Source organism: Callospermophilus lateralis, chromosome 6 (genome assembly GCF_048772815.1).
Source record: "Callospermophilus lateralis isolate mCalLat2 chromosome 6, mCalLat2.hap1, whole genome shotgun sequence".
NCBI classification, from domain to species: domain Eukaryota; kingdom Metazoa; phylum Chordata; class Mammalia; order Rodentia; family Sciuridae; genus Callospermophilus; species Callospermophilus lateralis.
In genome coordinates this window covers 64,678,241-64,701,096 of record NC_135310.1, presented here as the reverse complement: position 1 = coordinate 64,701,096, position 22,856 = coordinate 64,678,241, and the positions used below count along the sequence as shown (strand labels likewise).

At 35.1% G+C, this 22,856-nt stretch overlaps 1 pseudogene; it reads right to left on the bottom strand.

Moving 5' to 3' along the window:
- The window catches only part of LOC143401223 (heat shock factor protein 2-like), a 117,172-nt pseudogene that overhangs the window by 1,572 nt on the left and 92,744 nt on the right, over positions 1-22,856 (bottom strand).

Sequence of the window (22,856 nt, the reverse complement as noted above, 5' to 3'; positions counted from 1 at the left end):
AGCATAACTGTACAAACACATTTCTGATTAAGACACAGATGTGGAAAAATTAAAATCCAGAAGACTAACATTTGGTTTTATGTTTTTATTCTTATGCACTTTGTACTCTCACACATTACAAGCAGTATGGAAGTTAGTGTTCATATACACTCAAAAAATTTAAATTAGGGTATGGGATATCATTGTTATTACAGGTATCACTCAACATAGAGATCACAACTTCTGAACAAAAGACCTACAAAATTAAATCTTACATATAAATCCTATTTCTACTATTTAGGAAAATAAAAAAAATTTTTTTCTAAAAGTCTGCTGTTCAATGGCATAATAAAATCAGATGTAATTACAACAAACCTTGTAAGTCAGAAAAAATTCAGTAATTTCCTGGAAAATGCTAAATATTTAAAAAGAACTAAAGCTGAAAATACCAATAACTGTGGCAATAGGATTATTGCCTTATCTTGTCCACCATCATCTTGCAGCTTCAGGCCCTGCCACTAGTGGAGAATCACTCAGGGAATTTCTGCAAAAAATGCATCCAAAGGTAGCTGTTTGAATGACTGCCTTGAACAGCTCCATGTTATAAGTATCATTTTTTTTCCAGACTGTAACATTTCATCAGTAGCAATCTATAAATCTATCTTACTGTTACACAAATTATCTTTCTAAATAAATTATTAAGATGGGTAGCATTTATTTTCCTCCTCACCTTTCTTCCTACCTCAGATAATCTGGCCTGATATATTGTGAGGGCTGAACCAAAGAACTAAACAAACAGATCCTATTAAAAAAAAAAAGAAAAAGAAAAAGAAAAAGAAAAGAAAAAAAAAAGAAAAACTCTTTAGCACAGGTGATTAATACTTAGAAAAGGTATGTTGTGTGCTGTGGTTCATAGGATCACTCAAAAACCAAAATTCTTATCTTTATCATATCAGATCATTTATCAAAATTTTAAAAAACTGCTACTGAAATTCATAAAATAGAATAATAGCCAGTAAGTGGAGAAGAGGAATGTTACTTAGTCAAACTGACTGCAGAATTCCTTATCACTGAATTTCAGATGACTTTGTCTAATACTGTTCTGTTTAAATTTATGTACAGTATGTGGCTATATGTTGAGGGATACCTGTAACAGACCTCCACTGCATTTGGAAAAGTTATTAAATAGATCAGATTAATGTATTTTTTAAAATGAGAGTCTCAAATTACAAATTAAAAAAAATAGGATGAATCAAGAAATTTTGATAGAAGTTTTAAGAAAAAGATACCAAACAAAAATCTAAGAAAGAAAAAGATAAATGAGTACTATATATATATATAATTAAGTCAATAATTAAAAGTTTACAAAGTACCTGTTTGGAGGTGGTTTTGGTTTCGGCATCTTACTAAGAATAGTTGCCATCTCTTTTCTCTCATCAAAATTCTTCCACTGTTCATATAGTTTTAAAATAACCCTGATTACTTCCAAAATCTACAAGAAAATATTTGAAAAGTTCTCAGTGGCAAAAAAAAAAAAAGCAATATTTAGTACCTATAAAGAACAGACATCACATATGAGGCACCCTTCAAAAATGGTAAGAAGATGAGTCTGTGTCCTTGAGAATTCAGGTTAGATAATCCTAACAAATTTGAGAACAGTATTTTTCACTACACTGTTATTTAGGCTTTATAGCTGCTTACCTTTCAACATGTATGCCCTATCCATCCTTATCTCATATCTAGTTGATTTCTGCCTCTTAAACCAAAACAAACTAGCAAGGTACAAAAAGTAAAGGTTGAAATCATGAAGGAATACACCACTATTGAGTATTCTTTAATATCAATTTTCTCAAACAATTTAAGGGGAGGTATTACACATAAGACATTGTTTTGATTGCTAACTACTCTACATATTAGTTAAGATGACCTAAAACTGCAACTGTATTATGTCATATCTAGTTGTCAAGTTTAGCTCTTTTTTCTCTACCCACACAGAGTTAAAGTTGGATTAATTGTAATGCTTTCAACACTTGAGCAGAAAAGGTAGAAAATAGGGCTTTGCCACCAATGTGCTGTTTTACAGAAGTTCCTGGTAGTGTTTAGTGATCACTAAGTAGCTTTTTAGATAATCCTGGAAGTTAGAGGCAACTTTGCAACAAATCGTGCCAAAAGTTTACCATTCTATTTAACCTAAAGCCAGAAAGATAAATATAACTTAAAAAACTAACATCAACTTTTCATCAAGCATGTTATTTCTTAATATTTCATCAACAATCTTCTTACCCTGGTGAGCATCATAAGGTTTTAAGCTGAAGGAAAGTAAATAAGACATGAATTTTAAAATGTTGAAATTCAAAAAATTTTAAATACCTTTTCCATATCCACAGAAAGCTCAGGAAACCACTGTCTGGCATCTTTTTGCTGCACAACACAGGCAACATGTAGGCAAGCTGAAATGAAAAGACAATTGCTCATGCTTAACTACAAACATGGTCACATAACTAAAGATTTTCACAAATTTCACATACATATATTTTCTAAAACTGTTTTTAAACCTCACAAAGCTATATTTCACAGTACTAACTATCTCATCAATTTAATTTGATATAGACAGAAAAATTTACTAGATTACATTAAGGTTCTTGACATCTGCTCCTTTCGGTTTACTACTTGGTGCAGATGCTCTGAAAGGGCACATTAGAGGGGAAAAATCATCTAATGAGATTAAAACAGGAATCTGAACAGCAGTACAAAATAGTCACAAAGGTCAGTTTGACAAAAATAATCAATATACTGATGTTTCAACAATGTTAATTATATTTAAATTAAAAGCAACATTGCCTCTACTTTACTATTTTTTTATTTTGACTTTTTAAAGTCTTATCACATGATAGATGTTATTTAACAACTGAGCACACTGGTGCAGAATTCACTGTTGTAATCAAATAGGGATTAGAAAAAAATGTGACACATCATATACAATTATATACATTACATTAAATTAAAACTAACAAAGATAGTAAAAGAGCTCAAAGACAATGACCTATGTCACAGTTTGACTGAAACAATTTCTACTGCACAGACTGTCTATCCTGATCCCACCTCAGCTTGTTAAAATTATATTCCCTGTTCAGGTTACCATTTGACTTTGCTAAGAATGACATTCTGGGTAAACAGCCACTCAAGCAGATGGTCAAGGAGCTCAGTGGTAAGAGTGCATACAGACCATTTGTGAGCCTTGGATTCCATACCCAATACCAAAAAAGAACAAAAAACAGCCATTCTAACTATGGGATTTAAATTTAGAATTGTTAGTCCATAGTAGAAAATTTCTCAACTTTTTATTTCACTCTGCACTGTTCAAACCTGGGTTATATTTGGCATTAATAAACAACAATAGGTTAAGTGAACATCAACCTATTGGCTCAAAAGCAAAGTTTCTTAAGTGCAATTGAAGTGGAATTTTTGAGCACTTAAATAAACTTCAATCAGAACTTACAAGGACCATATAATGTTAAAATGAACTCAAAAATTTACAGATTAAGAGCAAAAAAATTATTTTTGGAAAGGGTAAAGATGGTTCTTTAGTGACATTTAATCCATATTATAATCTGAATTCTGAGAATGATTAAGACTTTGTGATGGTTAATTTTATATGTTAAATAAAATTAACCATCTGAGCTATGATGCTCACATATTTGGCCAAATATTACTCTGGTAATTACTCTGGTGTTTTGGGGTGAGATTTACTTTTGAATCGGGGACTTTTAATTAAATAGATTGCGTTCTGTAATGGAGCGAGACCTCACCTTGTCAACTGAATGCAACTGAAAGCAACAAAAAATCCACCTCTCCCAGACAAGAGGGAACTGTCCAGTGAACTACCTTTGGATTTCATCTACAACATTGATTCTTCGTGGGAGTGCCTTTGGACTCAAACTAGGACACTTTCCTGTATCTCTAGCTCCTCCCAGCCAACCCTGCCCAATCCTGTGAGCCAATAGCTGACAGGCAAGTGCAGGGAAGAAGCAGAGGCCCTGCAGGGGGTGAGTGTGCTACTGGCTGCCAGCCCCTGGTCAAAGCTGAGTTTAGAGGCAGGAAGGGATGGTTGGTATTGGTGGAGCCCCAGGAACCTCGCGCTGTGAGGAATTCTGAGCGCTTGGGTCATAATTGACCCTAGCAACGCTGGAGGACGTTCGGGGCAGAGAAGTGGACGGTGATGGACGCGGTTTTCGGAGCTGGTCCGATGGATCACTGAAGTGGCGGCGATGTCGTCCTGGTTTGGAGGCCTGGTCTCAGGCTTGGGCCACTTCTTGGGTCAGGTGGGGAGCAGCTTGGCTTCCCTCACTGGCCATATCTCCAGCTTCACCAGGGAAATACTTCTGGATGACTTAGGAGACCCAGAAGCAGCATTACATCATTGCTGGGAAAAGGAAATGGAAACTACTGATTCCACACTAAGATGTGAGAATGAAAGACTGAAAAAGTATTGTACTGATCTGGAAGAAAAGCATGAAGCATCAGAGCTGCAAATAAACCATCAGTCTGTAAGTTACCAAAATCAACTGCAACAGAAAGAGGTAGAGATCAGCCTCCATCTTAAAGCAAGACAGATTGTACTGCAAAATCAAGTGTTTCAACTACAGGCAGCTGCTCAATGGGTACCTTCAGGAGCTGGTGGTGTACCAACAACAACTGCTCTGGCTCCATTCGGTTCCGGGATCAGTAGTCATTTTTCCACCTTTCGTGATGATGACATGGATTTTAGTGACATAATTTTATCACGACAAGAAACAAGCAGATTGTCAATTAAAGTTGCAAGATATGAACCTGAAGTTGGTCACTCGAGGCAGATTGCTGAGGCTCAGGGAAAATATCATTCTGACACACGTGAAATCTGCAAAGTACAAAATACTATCAAGACTCTTCAACCAAACCAAAGTCCAGACATAGATGATCATCAGCATGAAATGTCAGTTTTGGAGCAGAGTTCTACCGTGGCAGAAAAGGGAAAAATCCTTCCTCAGAGTTCAGCAGTGGAAGAAGTGTTCAGGCTAAAACAAGCCCTGGCTGATGCTGAGAAGGAAATCACGAGACTAAAGGGCTTAAACCAGGATAACCGTCTTGCTGAAGACAATCTGAAACTTAAAATGCATGTTGAAGCTTTAGAAAAAGAGAAGTCATCATTGAGTCAAGAAAAAGAGGAACTTCAGATGTCACTGTCAAAACTGAGCTGTGACCATCAAGTCATGAAAAACAGAGCTTCAACAGACATGAATTTGAATGTACGATTACTAGACTTACAAGTTCACTTGAAGGCAAAGGAGGAAGAACTGAATGAGACTATCAATGAAAAGAAAATGCTGATAGCTGAGTTAGAAGAACTGGATCATGCGAATCAGGAAGCTACAAAGCACATGATTTTGATAAAAGATGAGCTATCCAAACAACAAAATGAAGGAGACCTTGTCATCAAGAAGTTGGAACAAGAACTAGATGATGAAAAAAAGAGAGTTCATCAACTTGAGGATGATCAAATGAACATATCCCAAGAGTTGCATGTGCAGAAGGAGAAGTTAACTGGGAATGCACAGAGCCTCAGTGATTTGCATTTAACCAAGCAGAAGCTTGAAGGTAAAGTAGAAGATTTAGTAGATCAGCTAAATCAGTCACAAAAAAATAGTTTAAACATCCAGCAGGAAAACCTTGGGCTTAAGGATCCCATTAGACAAATTGAAGATGAGCTGTCTGGATTTAAGAGTAAGTACCGAAGTTCTCTGAATGAAGACTCTAACAGTCATTGTAAGGATGACATGCTTAAAGAACGGGAAGCTGAAATTGGCAACTTAAGGCAAAATCTTTCTGAAGTAGAACAGCTCAATGAAAATTTAAAGAAAGTTGCTATTGATCTCAAAACAGAAAATGAAATGTTGATTTTAGCACGTGAAGATGTAAGGCGTAAGTTGGAAGAATCTATTGCTGCTAACAATCAAATCTCTCAAGAAAAAGACACTATCATGGAGACTCTAAAAAGAGACAAAGAAGAGATAGAAGCCAAACTTCACCAGGCAGAAAAAAGACTGTTGGAAGAAGCAAATAATCACAGGCAGACTATTCAGGAACTCTCCAATGCACATAATTTGAATACCTCTGCCTTACAGCTGAAACACGAGTGTGTAGTGCAACTCAATCAAGAGAAGGACTTTGAAATAGCAGGACTCAAAAAGAATATTGAGCAAATGACTGCTGATGAAAAAGAAATGGAGGAAATTTTGGCATCTTATATAGAAGACGAGGAGCAATTGAAACAAGTCCTAAATGAGAAAGAAGTTTTTATTGAAAAACTCGAAGAAAAAAATTCAGAACTACAAAAGGATTTAGATAAGTGTTCTCAGGCCTTAAGAGAAAATGAAACTTTAAGGCAAGTCATTGAAAGAAAGGACAGAAATCTTACCTACATGAAAGCAGAAAACAACTATCTGCAATTAGAACTGGAAACACTTAGGGAACAGCAAAATCAAGCTGTACCTGTGGCTGAGCCTAAAGCTCTTGATGCTATCACAGAACTAGAATTGGAGGTATCTCAACTGAATATAGTCAAAAATCATCTGGAAGATGAAATTAAAGACCATCTGAATATAATTGAAAATCAAAACCAGCGTAAAATGCAACTACTTCAGTCTTTACAGGAGCAGGAGGAGGAAATGGATGAATTGAAGTACCAATATGAGCAGATGAATGCTGCGCATAGCCAGTTACTTTTAGACAAAGAGGAGGAGATTAAGAACTTGCAGACAACTATTGAAAAAATAAAAGCCCAGTTGCCTGGAGAAAGAGGAGATGCTCAAACATTGAATTCTGATATTTTTCAAGAGACCAAAGTAAAAATCCTAAGAACAAAAGAGGTTCAACACTTACAGGACCAAGAATTACGCCTAAACCGGGAGCTAGAAAGGCTACGCAGCCAGCTCTTGGAATCAGAAGAGTCTTACGCCCAGGAAATATTGGCTGCAGAAGACAAAGAGATTCAACTGAGACAGAAAGTCACACTCTTGGAGGACAAGCTAGCTACATCTTCTAAGGCAAGTCATCAAGCCAGTGTGCAGATAGAGTCCCTGCAGGAACAGTTGAGTCTGGTCTCTCAACAGAGGGATGAGAATGCACTGCAGCTTTCGCTCTGCCAGGAACGAGTAAGGCAGTGTGCCCTGTCATCAAGTAACCTGCAAAGGGTTCTACAGCACTCCCAAGAAGAAGAGAAAGCTATGCATTCTGCTGAACTAGCCAAAGAAAAACAGTTGGTAGCTGAATGGAAGAACAAGGCCGAAAAGCTAGAAGGAGAAGTATCATCATTGCAGGAACGTTTGCATGAAGCAAATGCTATGTTGGATTCTGCTTCCAAACTGAGAGAAGACTTAGATCTCAAGGAAGAACAGCTGGAAGAACTGAAAAAACAAAACGAGCTCCGAAAAGAAATGTTGGACCATGCACATCAGAAATTGTCCACTTTGGTCAACAGCACAGAAGGAAAACTAGACAAGGTCCTCATGAGAAACCTTTTTATCGGTCATTTCAAGACACCAAAAGGCAAACGTCTTGAAGTATTGCAGTTGATGGGGAGCATTCTGGACATTCCAAAGGACGAAATGGAGCAGTTGTTGCATAAAGATTATGGTGGTGTCAGTAAGAGAAAGCAAAAAAGCTGGTGTATGTAAGTGTATAGCTACTAGGCATTTTATTTTATTTTTTGAGTTCTTGTTGTTGTGATTTTTTGCCATAGTACTTTTTTAAAAATTTGTTTTGTTTTTTGTAGCACTTTTTGTTTATAGAATTTTGTTCCAATGTAGCAGTTAATCATCACCAGTCATCAATTCTGATGTAATTTTGTGAGCAACTGTACAGAGCAGCATTCTTGAACCATTAGTTCCAACCTCTTTTTTTTAAAAAAAAAGAATAATATTTCTTAAATTTAATGGCATTAAGATAAAAATGATACATGTAATTACAGGAAACAAGAACAATCCAACCCATAAGAAGGAGGTCTCAGATTTAGAGTACATGAAAACCAAATATAATGTTGCAAAAAGTTGAGAATATTTATTTTATCCAAGATAACATTGTACAACTACCAAGGGAAAATTCCAACGGGGAGGACCTAGACATGAAGCTTAGTGGATAAATTCTAAGATGCTTTGAATCCAAATTCTATGACCCCTATCCATTTTGCTTATTTCCACTTCTATGGAAAAGTCACTTCACATTAATCCAGTTTTCCAGATGTTAAATATGTCCAGAAGGAAGAGTATTTTTATGAGTCAACCCCGAAGTGGGATCACATGATCCATTGCCAATGCAAAAGTTAATTAGTAAGAATGCATCATTAAATATCTGGACTGTTTATCTACATACTATTGGGGGCTCTACAATAATTCTTATAAACACATTTTATACAACAGTAGATCAAAACCAGTTGGGGAGAGAAATAAGCTAACAACAGTTTTTGAAAGATGAAAAGCTTAAAATAGTAGTAGTTACAAACTTTTGATAAATTAAGGTAAAAGATGAATCAAAAGTTTCTATCTTAAGTAGGTGAAATCAGAGAAGAGAAAAAGCAGATTGCATAGCACATACTTCTCTGACACCTGTAGTCTCTAAAACCACTCAGAACATTTTTATTAAAATTAATTTAAATTAAATTTAATATATTTTTAAATATAAATTATATTATCATTTAATATACATTAATCGAATTTAAATTTACTTTATTAATTAGTATTGTTTAAATTTCTTTTATTAATACTATTGTTTGATTTACATTTATTAACTGATATTGTTTATTAAATTATAGTATGATTTATATTTAAAAATTCATTAAATTTCATTTAAATTAATACAATTTAACAAAGTAAATTTAAATAATATAATATAGATTGAATTATTTAATATTTACTCTATAATTTAATATACATGTCAACAAGGTTAATTTTAATAAAAATGCTCTTAGTTGTTTTAGAAATTACAGGTGGCAGTGAAGTATTAGCTATATTATCTTCTTTTTTTTCTCCTCTTTGATTTTGCCTAACTTAAGATAGAAACTTTTGGTTTATCTTTTGTTTCACTTTACAAAAATAAAAAAAGGAAGACAAAACACCCAGTAGCTACCCATATCAGCTTTTCCTTTCTTATTTCTAAATTTCACCTTAACATTTACATTATTTTACCAAAATTAAGATGCCATCAGTTGTTAGGCATGAACAAAATCACTGAGACAACAACTGGAAGATGCATCCCAAAGTCAGATTGGCTAAGTATTCAAAACATATAAATATCTGAGAACTGATGACCTCTGATAGTAAAGTTTCCAACCTATGGAAAGTTTCCAAATGCTATGGAAAATGATGACATTTCTTTTTTGTGTGTGTATTTTTAAGTTGAGAACCTTCTAAGTACTAAGGTACGTTATCAGAAATTGTACGTAACTCAAGTCTTGGAATTTCTTATTTTTCCTGTACTATAGAAAAAGGGACTCACAATTCCCTGAGCTCTGCTAGCATTTTAGTGACAGGAAAAAATTCAATGATGCATAGTTTTTTGTTTGCATTCAATGTCTACCGATCTTACATACTTTGGGAAGGGTCACAAGCCACAGACCTTATGCCTTCTGCTCTATTTCGAAGCTTCCAGCATCAGTTGCAACAATTCTAGGAAACACTGGGAATACTCTATGGTACAAAATGCACAATTAATTTTTTTTGAAACCATCCCTAAGACATGAGTCATTAGGTGACTTTCTTGTTCTAAGTAAATTTACTGAATTATTATTAAGTGATAACATGTTAAGCCAAAATGAAAAATGAAAGCACATGCTTCACATCAGAGCAAGGAAGAAGGAAGAAGTTCTGATGTGTGGTAAAATGCATGAACATGCAAATATTATCCAGCCTTCTGAAGTCCAATTTTCTCTCTTTATAATTTATTTTTTGGAGGTTACATTCTTGCATGATATGCCTGGAACAACTTTTGGGGGGATACAATCAGAAATTCAGCACTAAAATCTGCCTTCCTGCAAGATAACATGGCTTACTCCTGAGAAGAATATCAAAGTATATATTTTGCTCCGACTTGCCAAATTACTTGGAATCTTCTTCCAATAGACTTCACATGGTTGGGAAAAGCAGAGTTCAGATTTGTCAGGAGAGAGTTTTATGTATTCTGCTCACTCCATTGTGTCTAGGTGAGCCTTTGGGTTTCAATGCCTGGAAACACACTTCTTATATTTCAGAATTGAAGAGCTCTTGGAAACAGCGACCTCACTGCATGCTTGAGAAAAATATGTTATATAGGTAGCCAGAAAATTACAAAGATTAATATAGATTCAAGATTTTTAAGACAGGGGTTTAATGGAGAAAACAGCAAGAGAGCCTTAGAAATTTCATACTCCCTGCATTCTTAGGAAAAGCTTCTATGTTGTAAAGAAGATAACACCAAACAGAAAAGTTCCTAAGAAAATATTGTGCTTTCAGTTTCCTTGTCTCATAAATTTTATTAAAGTTTCATTAAAGACCCTGAATTTGCTAGCCTTTTTATTAAATACTTATTTGAGGTATTCTATTAATGTCTATCCCTGGATTTTATTTGGTCTCACATTAATGTCGCTCCCTGTGACAAAGGGTACACGGGAGGCGGGCAGGATCAGCCTGTCCTCTCCAAGGAACCAGCTGTGGGAACCACCCTCTGACAGAGGTAGTGAAGCACACTAGCGTCTCCTGGGCTGAGCTAGAGGGTAAGTATCTCAACCTGGCCTGCCACCCAACCTGGCCCACAATCACACTGAGTCGGGAGAGAGGAGTCAACCAAGAAGGTGCAACAGTCTCAACTTTATTTTGTCAGGGACAAGTTTATATAGTGATAGAAGGAGGGAGTAAGAAGAGACAGTAGGAAGAACGAATAAGGGGCAGGTACGTCACTATCACTAAGGGGCCTAGGAAGATTTCAGATTAAACCATTAGGCAGCACTAAGGTCAAAAGCCCATGCAGAGGCTAAAAGCCTGCGAACACCAATCCAGCCAGGTCATGTATACGGAAATGCTCTGGAAGAACCCATGAGGCCACCTCAGCCACCAACCAATAATGGCCTCGGCCCCAAGAGAGGTAAAAGGTTCCAACAATTAAAATGTGTATACTTTTTATGAGCACAGATGAAAGAGTATTTGAGATGATTTATTGCAAACCTTTAGTGCCACAGTCCGGCTGCAGCAAAATAACCGGGGTGTGAGGAGCAACTTGTGTACATTGATACAGCAGGAGTGGGAGCTGTTTATTGTAGGACAGGAGGGGTATATATACATTCCACACAGCTTATCTTAACATAAACTAGATACAGCAGTCAACCAATAAGGAATCTCCACACTTAAAGGCTCCCTGGCGTTACTTCACAAACCACTCCCTCTGGCAAAATGCCAGGCGCCATCCTGACTTGTTTACAGACCCTAACACTTTAGTAGTTTATGGACATGGAGTGAGTATCAAATGATATAAAAAAAAATGGAGTTTTCTTTCATGTCTATCATAAGTCTTTGTTTCCTCAGTTGCTGGGGAGGAACATTAGGATGATTTGCTTAGAGTAAGAAAGACTAGACTGGACAGAAGGGACTGGAGCAGCTTTTCTGGTTAGCTTGTCCATTTGAAAAACTTTTATTTGGGACAGGCAAAATATAACAAAGACCAAAATCCATTGAACTGATCAAACCCTGCAACAGTTAACCAGAGTAGCTTCCTCTTCTCTGACCCCAATTTTGGAGCAATGCACTGTAGGTGATACTTTGAATGATCCTTGGCACTGAAGAACTGTCATCCAGCAATTTATTTCCTTTTTTCATGTCCTTCTCAGGGATGATAATAAGTGATTTCCAGACATGAGGAGAGGGAGGAGTAAGAGAAGGTACTGGGAAATCTAATAACCCAAATTAGGTTATGTGAATGTACCAATGTGTAATAACAAAGGCCATTATTTTGAACAATTGTAATGCACCAAACAATGATGTTACTAAAAGAAACAAAAAGAATAATATGATTTCTATAACTTCAAAATAATCTGATCTTTAGGAAAACTATTTTAAAAATAGTTTGTGCCTATCTATCGGACTTTTTACCTGTTTACCAAGGCTTAGTCTTATGAGGACATGGATTAAAAAAAAAAAAAAATCTTGTAAACTTAGCAGGGTGTGGTGACAGATTCCTTTAATTCCAGGGGTTCCAAGCCAGCCTCAGCAATTTAGAGACACTCTGTAACAAAATAAAATAAATACAACTGGGAATGTGGCTCAGTGGTTAAGCATCCCTGGGTTTAATCCCATACCTAAACAAACAAACAAAAATCATGTAAACAATCTTTTTTAAACCTATGCAATTGAGATTGATCACAAAGTCATTCAAATCACCAGTGGCACAAACACATAATGAATTTGAATTTGAGTTTTAGATACCAATGAATCTTATGCAAAATGACTGTCCTAACAAATGTGTGGACTTTCATCTGTGCATGTGCAGAGATTCATGTATCTTCAGGTCTATAAAGAAATTCAGTAACCTCATGAGGCAGTTTTTCAACAATCTAATTTCACAAGTGCTAATCTCTTGCTGTAATATATGGGCTAAAAATAACATTTCTAACTCCATATTGTACCTGTTATGGTTTCCTAGAGATGCTGAGTCTATGTAATCTTATTTAGTCAGCTTAGTAACTACTTTAAAAAACAATGACAACTCTGAAGGTATTTTAATTAGGGAACTGGTTGGAAATAGTGCTGTATCCTTCCTATCCTGGTAGAGCAAGAGAAAGAGGTTCAATTGTTGCTTCTAAAGACCTAAGTTGGATTCAGGCTTAGGAAGCCCTTTGATTTACTTCTCTAGCAGCCACGCTGAGAGTTTCCAAGTCATTTATGTGTATACAGAACAAAATCAGATCAAGATGAATAAGCAAATGAGGGTATGGAATCCTGGAGTGCCCATCCACCTGAGGATGTGTGTGGGAGCCACAGAGAGTTCCTCTCATTGACAAGCAGAGGGAGTGCTTCATTGAATCCTTGGGTCCATCTGTGTTGACACACACCTTGTGGTCTTCAGGCAAGGACAATGATAGAGTTGACAACTGAAAAACTAGTCAGGTGACTTTAACTAATGGGACTTAAGAACCAACTGATAAGCTTGATGGAACTTTCACAGTAACTAATAAAATGTGGACTTATTCTATCTTATTTTTGGAGCTCTGGGCAACTTGCCAGACAACGATATTTGAACATATATTCACCACTGACATTTTAAGATGTTCTGGAAAATGCCAAAGCAACAGGACTTCAAACCAATATTTCTATCTATTTCACAGTGCCAATCTCAGCTCTTAGCTAGGGCTGGTTACATAAAGACATGAGCTAATGGTCTTTGGCGGTAATGTGTGTGTGTGCATGAGGATTAAGAGTAGTGGTGGTGGAGAGATGTGGAATGTCCATTCAGAAGTTTAATTACTTTAGGATTTTTGAGTGATTATACATACTTTACCTGGCAATTTCCATTAACCAGTAAGAAAGGGATGATATTCTCCTTCCCATTGAAAGGAAATCTGGGTCACTAAGTTAAGAAATACATTTTCTATTTTATGTAAGGCTTAGGGCTAAATGCAGCTTTTATTTTTTTATACAAGAGTAGGCCAGTGCTGAGCACAGGGAGCATATGAAGCTGGAGGTGGCACTTACAGTGAGCAAGGCTGAGCCACACTAAGGAAGGCTAAACCACAGTAGTCTTTGACCTAGGACCTTAGCTCACCTTGGCTACAAGAATAGTATTGTCACATGGCAACACATTTCTTCTCCTTTCATATTCAGGATTAATGCTTCTAAAGGAATTTGATGGTTTGGGTACAGAATTAATAGCAACTTCATCTTGAATATCCCCCATACAGGCCACTTCATCCTCAGGATTATGGACTCTGGAGCTTTGTTCTCATGGAATTTATTAAGGGGCATATAATATCATGAAAAGAAAGACTGAAAAACAGCTCCAAGAACAATACAGCACTTTAAGCTCCATGTAAAGTATATAATAGACTTGAAGCTAAAAGGAAAAGTATTTGTTGAAATAGTTTTGCTAAAATATATACTTCTGCACATAAGAATAGCCAAGAATTGAAGATGATAAAAGTAATAATATAAACGTTGCTTTATTATATACAAAGGGGCCTTAATAAGTTTTAAAAAGTTTCTTACAGGAACACTTTTTATATTTTATCTCATAAAGACATTTAACAAATATATACAGAGAGAGAAGTATAAAAATATTTTTAGAGCAAATGTTCATATGCAGAAATGTTTAACAATTTAAGTGTTCTATCAGAATTCTCCTTGGGATGTTGATTTTTTAGTTTTTGTGAGAGACTGAAAGAATTTTGACAAATAAGGTGATCCCTTAGGCTTTATAAGGAAAAATCATAAATTAATTAGATTTCTTGGTATACAGTTGATAGTTTATTCTCTAAACTTGTGACCTAAGCCAAGTATCTCTAGTGGATAAATATCTCACTGTTTATTTCAAAAATTTTCCCAATCATCCCTGAATAGTGCTTTCAAGGATCCTTTGGCAGTAAAAATAGTAGTTAAAAAGTATATCCTCTGGATCACACTGAGAATAATTGATGGCTAGATATCCCAGATTTCAAGTCAAGTTTCTTCCAGACACATCTGTGCAACAAATGAAAATGCAAAGCATTTCATTGTATAGTGTTTCATTTGATTGGGGAATAAATTGAAAATTTATTCCTGTTTATTTTTCTGTTCACATTAAATATGTGATATAGAATATGAAAGCAAGTTACAATTTGGTAATGTCTTGAGTATAACCAACTTGTCAAAAGCGAAGATTTATATATTTCTAAAAATAGATAGCTATCACTACTTCAGCTCTTTGATACAATATTTTGAATGTTTATCTTAAAAATAAATTTTCCTTCTATGTAAGCACATCTGTTTCCTGAATGAACATACTATGTTCTGTGTATTAATTAGCCTTATGCTTGAGTACAGAGATTGCAAAACTTTTTCTTCATAACATTGTATTTACTGTTACAAAAGCAGAAAACATTGCTGAGAAAGCTCAATCTAGTGAGTTTTGAAACCCACCAGAACATTACAATGGTAACATAAAATAATGGAAAATTGCATTGAGGAAAGAAAGAGAAAATAGTGTATTGCCTCTTTTAGAACTCAATTCAAGATGGGAAGAAATAAGTGAAGGGATTTTGTTGTTTTGAAAAATTATAGAGTCACAGAAAGTGTTAAAGGAAGTATAGAACAGTAGTATGTACCTTCCACTCGGTTTCCCCAATGGTTTCTTCTTATACAACTGTGGTGCAATATCAAAACTAGGAAGACCAACCAATGTTAGAACAATGTGTTGTAGTTCTATGACATTGTATCATCTGTGTAGTGACCAATACAAACCAGATAGAGAACTATTCCATTACCACTAAAATTTCTCTTTCCACTTTCTATTTTCTCTTGTGTGTATGTCTGTGTGTATGTGTAGAGTTTACATATGGTAATCATAGCATTTAATATATGTATACAGTGGCATTTCAATATATAAATACAATGTATAATAATCATATCATGGGCATCTCTCTCTCACAGAGGACATGCCAATTCTTTGTGTGGGGAACATTCAAAATTCTCATTATTAGCTGTTTTGAAATATTACTTATTGTGAGCCGTAGTTATCCTATATGTTACACAAAACAAGGAGTCATTCCATCCATCTGCACCCCTGCACCTATTAATCATTCTCTGTCTACACACCCACACACACCTCTCCCAGGCTCTGTTACCACTATTCTTTCTTGTACTTCTGTGAGATCACCTTTAGTTTCCACATGTAAGTGTGAACAGGCAGTATTTGTCTTTCTGTGCCTGACTTGTTTTGCTTAATATAATGTCCTCCAGTTCTCTTCCCTCTTGCTACCCTTTTACAACATCACTGCCAACACCACCCCCATCACTATCCACTAACTTTTTCTCCCTCTCCATAATTTTGTCATCTCAAGAATGTTTTATGAATGGAATCATGCACTATATGACTTTTTGAGATTGGCCTTTTTCCATGCAGCATGATATCCTTGGGATTCACCTGAGTTGCTGCATGGGTGAACATTTCATTCCTTTTTATTGCAATAAACATCCACCAGAGTCAGAGCTGGGCCCTGTGATAAGGGTAGGTTTACTTGTTTAAGAAACTAGTGACCTGTTTTCAGAGTGGCTGTACCATTCTCAGTATTCACCAGCAAGGTATGAGAGATCCAGTTTCTCTGCGTCCTGTATCATCTGTATCTGGTATTACCACTTTGGTTATCTTTGTTTAACCTATGAAGTGTGATGATGCCTCAAGATGGTCTCAGATTGCATCTCCCTAATGCTAATGATTTCCAACATCTTTTCAGATCGTTATAGTCATCTTTATATCGTCTTCAAAAAAAACTATATGTCTTCTTATTTTAACTATATTCATAGGTACCGAGTGCTATTGCCAAGCACCAAGTGATTTCTTCAAGTAGTAAGAGCATTTTTAAATTAAATGTTAGTTTTCCTACAGAGGACCCTTTAGCAAGATACCCTAGGAAGTGTATAGAATAAAATTACAATGCATATATACCATTCTATAGTTAATGATTATGGGTAAAATTTAAGAATCACTTTCAAATTGCCAAAGATACAAATAATATAAATTTCTCAAACAAAGTGAAACAGACAATTACATAACATTTTTCAAATTTTAAAATAATAAGTAAGATTATAGTTGTAGTAGAATACAATGGAAAGGATTATAATTTTTTTTCTGGGTAAATCTGTATAGAATAATATCATGTAATGAATATGGTTATAATAATCAGAAAGTGGCTGGGGATATAGCTCAGCTGGTACAGTGCTTGCCTATCATGCACAAGGCCCTGGGTTCAATGCCCAGCACCAGTAATAATAATAATAATAATAATAATAATAATAATAATATCATAATAACTATAGTCGGAAAGAAGAAAAGATGACTAAGCACATGTCTTTATATAGGATTAATTGTTCAAGTGACTTCTCTTTATTCTCCTTTTCACTTTTAGTTCATAACACAAAGAAAACTACTGACTCAAAAATTCAATGTAAGTAAACAGTGTAGGGGAATCAAATGCTCACCTGAAAGCAATCAAAATTGTGTTTTGAAATCTCCTGATAATTCTCCTGAATGACTGACTTAACTTATCTGAAATTATTCATCATTTTATCCAACCAATATTTACTAGCACTCATGTGTCTTTACTAAGCTAGCACTGTGTAAGACTCTTGGAGTCCATGACACATAAAATATATTTGATGCTCTTAAGAGACTTAAAATAGAGTAGACAGAGACAAAATTGTAAAATGCTTAATGTTTCCTTAAAAATTTTTAAAAGAAGAAATGATCTCTGTGGTTCAGAAGGGTTAACTCTCTGAACTATTTTAAATATTTTTTTGATAATTCAAATTCGTGACTAGAAAAGAGAAAGCAAGAGAAAAACGAAGAGATAGTAGTTGAAAGCAATGGTCTATACATAAAAGTTACTCAGGACATTTTGTTCATTTGCTCGATCATTTTCTCTAAATAAGGCGATGTGCTTTTGGCTAATGAAAATGGTTGTATCTATTGTGTACTGTATGTATGTATTTGCATGTCTTTGTTACTTAATAACTAACCAGCCCCACACATTGCACATAATGGTTTTATCAGTTACCTTTATAGTACTTTTTTTTTTTTTTCATTTCCCATTTGAGATTTTATAATCAGAAAACTTCTTCTGGGATAAGCTGAAGAGTGTCCCTGCCCCAAATTAATATGTTGGGGTTCTAATCCCCAGTGCCTCTGAAGGTATCTGTATTTGGAGAGAACATTTTAAAGAGAGGATTAAATTAACACGAGATTATTAGGATGACTTCTAATTTGCTAGGATTGGAAATCTTAGAAGGTGAAATTTGAATATAGATGTGTATAAGGGAAAGAATATTTAAAGACACCAGGAGAAAATGAACATCAACAAGCCAGGGAGCCTGGCTTCAAAACAGAGCTGCTTATCTCATAGACATCTAGGGAATCAACTCCAATGACCTACCCTCCCATTGGGAGTTGGTAACAAATGTATGCCCTACTGCCTACAGTTTTTACCAACTCCCAATAATCCTGTCAAATTATAAACCCATCAGTGGATTGATCCACTGATGAGGTTAGACCTCATGATCCAATTCACCTTTCTGTGGAGCCACCTGGGCCACCAACTGCAAGTTACCCTTCACCTGTCTTTTGTCCACCTTTCTATTTGGATTACAGATTAACACTCTCAGCTCTGAGAAAGAAGCCAAAATTTATGTATCCTTTATACTGTTTAAACAACAACAGATAACATTTATGTCACTATACTAAGCATTTACATAATAGATAAGAGAGCAGATGTCTTTTTTTGGGGGGGGAAGAGTGGCTATTAGGGATTGAATCAGGGACTCTGGACCCACATCCCCAGCCCTGTTTGGTATTTTATTTAGAGACAGGATCTCACTGTTTGGTATTTTATTTAGAGACAGGATCATCAGGAGTTCAAAGAAAGCCTCAGTGATTTTGTGAGTCTTCATACAAGTTAGAAAGACCCTGTCTCAAAAGAAAAAGTTAAAAAGGGGTTGCGAATGTGACTCAGTGTTTAATGCCCCTAGGTTCAATCCTATATACCTGAAAAAAAAAAAAAAATTATACCTAAGCTACTCTAAATGCCTTTGATGCCTTGTCTTTTCCACTCCCCCAGCCTCCACTGGGGTCTCAGATCTGCCTCCCCTTATTCTGACGTTCCAATCCACCCGTCTTATTTCAGTTTGTCAATGCAGGAAAAACTCTTTCCTGATACAGTTCACACATCAGTTTTCTTTGCCTAGAACTGCAAATTTCTTCATAATTTACCTGCTAAGCATACTTAATGCTGCAAGAAACAGATGATATTTCATTTACTCAGACTCTTTTTGGACAATCTATTGCAAAGCAAGCATTTCAGTTCTGCTTTCTTGCAATAATTGTACATTTTGAGTAGAGTATATTTTAAAATATGTACTTATTCATCTAGTTATTCACTTATTTATTCTTTCTTCTAAATTAGTTTTCTAATTGGACAGAACTTATGTCTGTTTGTTCCTCACGAATTCCTTTGCTGAGATAGTACCAAGAACGTTGTCAGTGTTAAAAGTATACTTTTGGAGTGAGGTAATAATATTGGCCCTATAGAGTTGCACATTCTATGTATACTTTAGGAGAGCAAAGGAACACTATGAGGCTTATTTTCCAGATAAATAGAACACATGATTTTAAAGCACTGTACCTATTGTGAGAACTTAGAAAAAGCATAAGAGCTACAAGCTATAAAGTGCCAGGCATTTTATATTCACTATAGTTAATTTTTACAATGACACTGAGCTCTACAGATGAATTAACTCCAGATTAGGGAAGTCAAGAAATCTACCCAAGATCAAGTTATGAATAATAACTTAGTCAAGATTCAAAACTAGACGTTTTATTTCTAAGACCTCCTTTTCTTTGCACTACTATCCTGTATTGTATGCAACATCTGTTGATCTAAGAAATACTATTAATATTTTTACAAGTTTTACAAGTAATTTGTTTTACGGAGATTAAAGTGACATTTCTTGCTTTGAACTTGATTTACATTAAGACAGACATAAAATATAATTTCTAATTATAATATAATTTTTAATGTACGTGTTAAGCATACTTATGCTTCAAGAAACAGATTATATTTCATTGATTCAGACTCTTCTTGGACTATCTATTGCAAAGCAGGCATTTCAGTTCTGCTTCCTTGCAGTAATTGTACATTTTGAGTAGAGTGTATTTTATAATATGTACTTATTCATCTAGTTATTCACTTATTTATTCTTTCTTCTAAATTAGTTTTCTAATTGGACAGAACTTATGTCTGTTTGTTCCTCACGAATTCCTTTGCTGAGATAGTACCAAGAACCTTGTCAGTGTTAAAAGTATACTTTTGGAGTAAGGTAATAATATTGGCCCTATAGAGTTGCACATTCTATGTATACTTTAGGAGAGCAAAGGAACACTATGAGGCTTATTTTCCAGATAAATAGAACACATGATTTTAAAGCACTGTACCTATTGTGAGAATTTAGAAAAAGCATAAGAGCTACAAGCTATAAAGTGCCAGGCATTTTATATTCACTGTAGTTAATTTTTACAATGACACTGAGCTCTACAGATGAATTAACTTCAGATTAGGAAAGTCAAGAAATCTACCCAAGATCAAGTTATGAATAATAACTTAGTTAAGATTCAAAACTAGATGGTTGGTTTCTAAGACCTCCCTTTTCTTTGCACTACTATCCTGTATTGTATGCAACATTTGTTGACCTAAGAAATACTATTAATATTTTTACAAGTTTTACAAGTAATTTGTTTTATGGAAATTAAAGTGACATTTCATGCTTTGAACTTGATTTACAGTAAGACAGACATAAAATATAATTACTAATTCACATTATTTTTCCAATTTATACAACTGAAGAAATATTCAAAATATCACCTTATACTAAAGCCTTAGATTCTGTGAACAAAACAAATTTTGTTGAGTTCAAATTATCACTGTAAATAAGCATGACCATAAGAATTGATGGGTGTGTGAGTGTTAGTTTCTATTTCTTTGTTAAGGTTGTATGGAAGGGTTCTATTCAATACTTTCCATAGTTCAATTCTTCTATACATTATAATAACAAGTCACTTTGGGGCATTAAATTATTTCACATAGAGTTGACAAAAATATCTGAATGTTTGATTAAACATCTGGATGATTGATTAAATCAGTGACTACTCTACTGGAACATTTGTACACTATAAAATCACACAAAGAGCTGTCATTGTCTTACTGTGCAAGACAGAAATGGGAAAAAAAATCAACCTTTCCCTTTAAGACCTTTCTTCACCTGCCTAATAATCTAAATGTGTCTCACAGGGCCATCAGCATTGTGTGTGTTACATTCCTGTCTTCCCTAGAGGGGTGTTGTTTGTTTAGTTTCTGTGGCTGTAAATTGAAACAGAAACCAAGAGAACTTAGAAAGATTTTCAGAAAAACAATAGATTCATTCCACTCTTATTATAACATTATTTTTATTTAGCCTGTATTTTAATAAGCAGTTTGGCAATAGAAGCAAGAAAGAAATGATATAAAAACCTAGCATCCACTAGATTATAAATATTAGGAAAGAAAAATCAAAGAAAATGTAATGCATCAGTATAAAGTATATCTGCCTAAGAAAAAGTTCCATGATAAACCCATGAAATCAATGCAAAACAGGAGATAACCCAACCATATATCAATTACTGACTACCTTAATGTACATCAACAAAAACTCTCAAGGTAAGAATTAACACTTGTCTTGAACTAGTGATTTTTCACAGATTAAATTTAAATGACATATTTTTTTTTCAAAATCACCAATTTATACATATATAAAAGGGAAGAGACTCTGATATAAAGAAAATATTCAGAACTACTAGAAAGGAAAATACTTCATTGTTCCCTTTTCAGCATTCAGTATATGAATGGATTTTATAAATATGTGCTTAATGAGGATCCAGGATCCAAGGGTCCTCTTTTTCAGAGAGAGAAACATGGAAGGAAATGAGACAGAAGACCACAAGGAGAAAGTTACAAGAGAGAAAGTATGAGGGGAAGTAGGTCTTGTTCTGTAGCGTGAAGGGGATATGAAGGAAAAGGCACTATCTTTGTTGAATGCTGACTTGAACCTTTGAGCAGCTCATCCTGACTACCTTGAAATCCCACTTTCACTCCCCATGAACCACAAAGATCATCAATAACCAACTTCCTCAGGTTTCATCCTCAATGTGCCCCTCATGCAGCATCTGACCACGTACACCAACCTTTGCCCCCATCCTCTTTCCTTTTGCCTTAATCACAAACAATATCATGATTTTTCTTTATCCATTTCTCCTCTCATGTTCTTTCTTCTTCAAATCCTTCTCCTTTTTTTTTCTCTTCCAGTTCTTCTACTAGATATTCCCCCCAAATTTTTATACTAAATAAATAAAATACTGTCTAGAAAAGAAGAAACCAATGCTGAAACATAATAAGCAATTGAAAAACTGAAGCTTCCTTTTCCTCCCTGTGCCTTCTTTTCTCAGTGAAATCCTCCATGCTCATGACTTTAACAATCGCTTCCACATAGGCAAGACTTAACTTTCTTTATGATATTGGTGATTTATTTTGATCATTTTATACACAGCAGAACTACATTTAATTCTCTGTCCTAGTTATAAAAGTCACTAGATGCGAAAGCATCTAATTTCACAGTTTGTATAACATTTATGGACAATTTAAATTCTTTTTTAAAAAAATATTTATTATTTAGCCTTTATTGGACACAACATCTTTATTTTTTTTTTTTTTATGTAGTGGCTTCTAAAACGCACACACACACACCGACACCGAAACACAAACACCCCCCCCCCCCCCACACACACACACAGGAGGAATGGTCAAAAGGGAGAAAAGGATACTTGGCATTGTTGATGGCTTCTTCAACAGTAGACACAGCTGGGATATAGCGTGGATTCTCAACTTCAGCAGATGCTAAAAGGGGCTTAAATTTGTATATTAGTCTTTTATGAAGAAAGATTGACTAATACAGGCCTGATTTCTCTCTCAGATTTGGAGATGAATAAGAAGGACAAAGAAGATTTCCTTTTCTAGCACAAGACACAAATGCAGTCACTAGTTTCTGATAGCA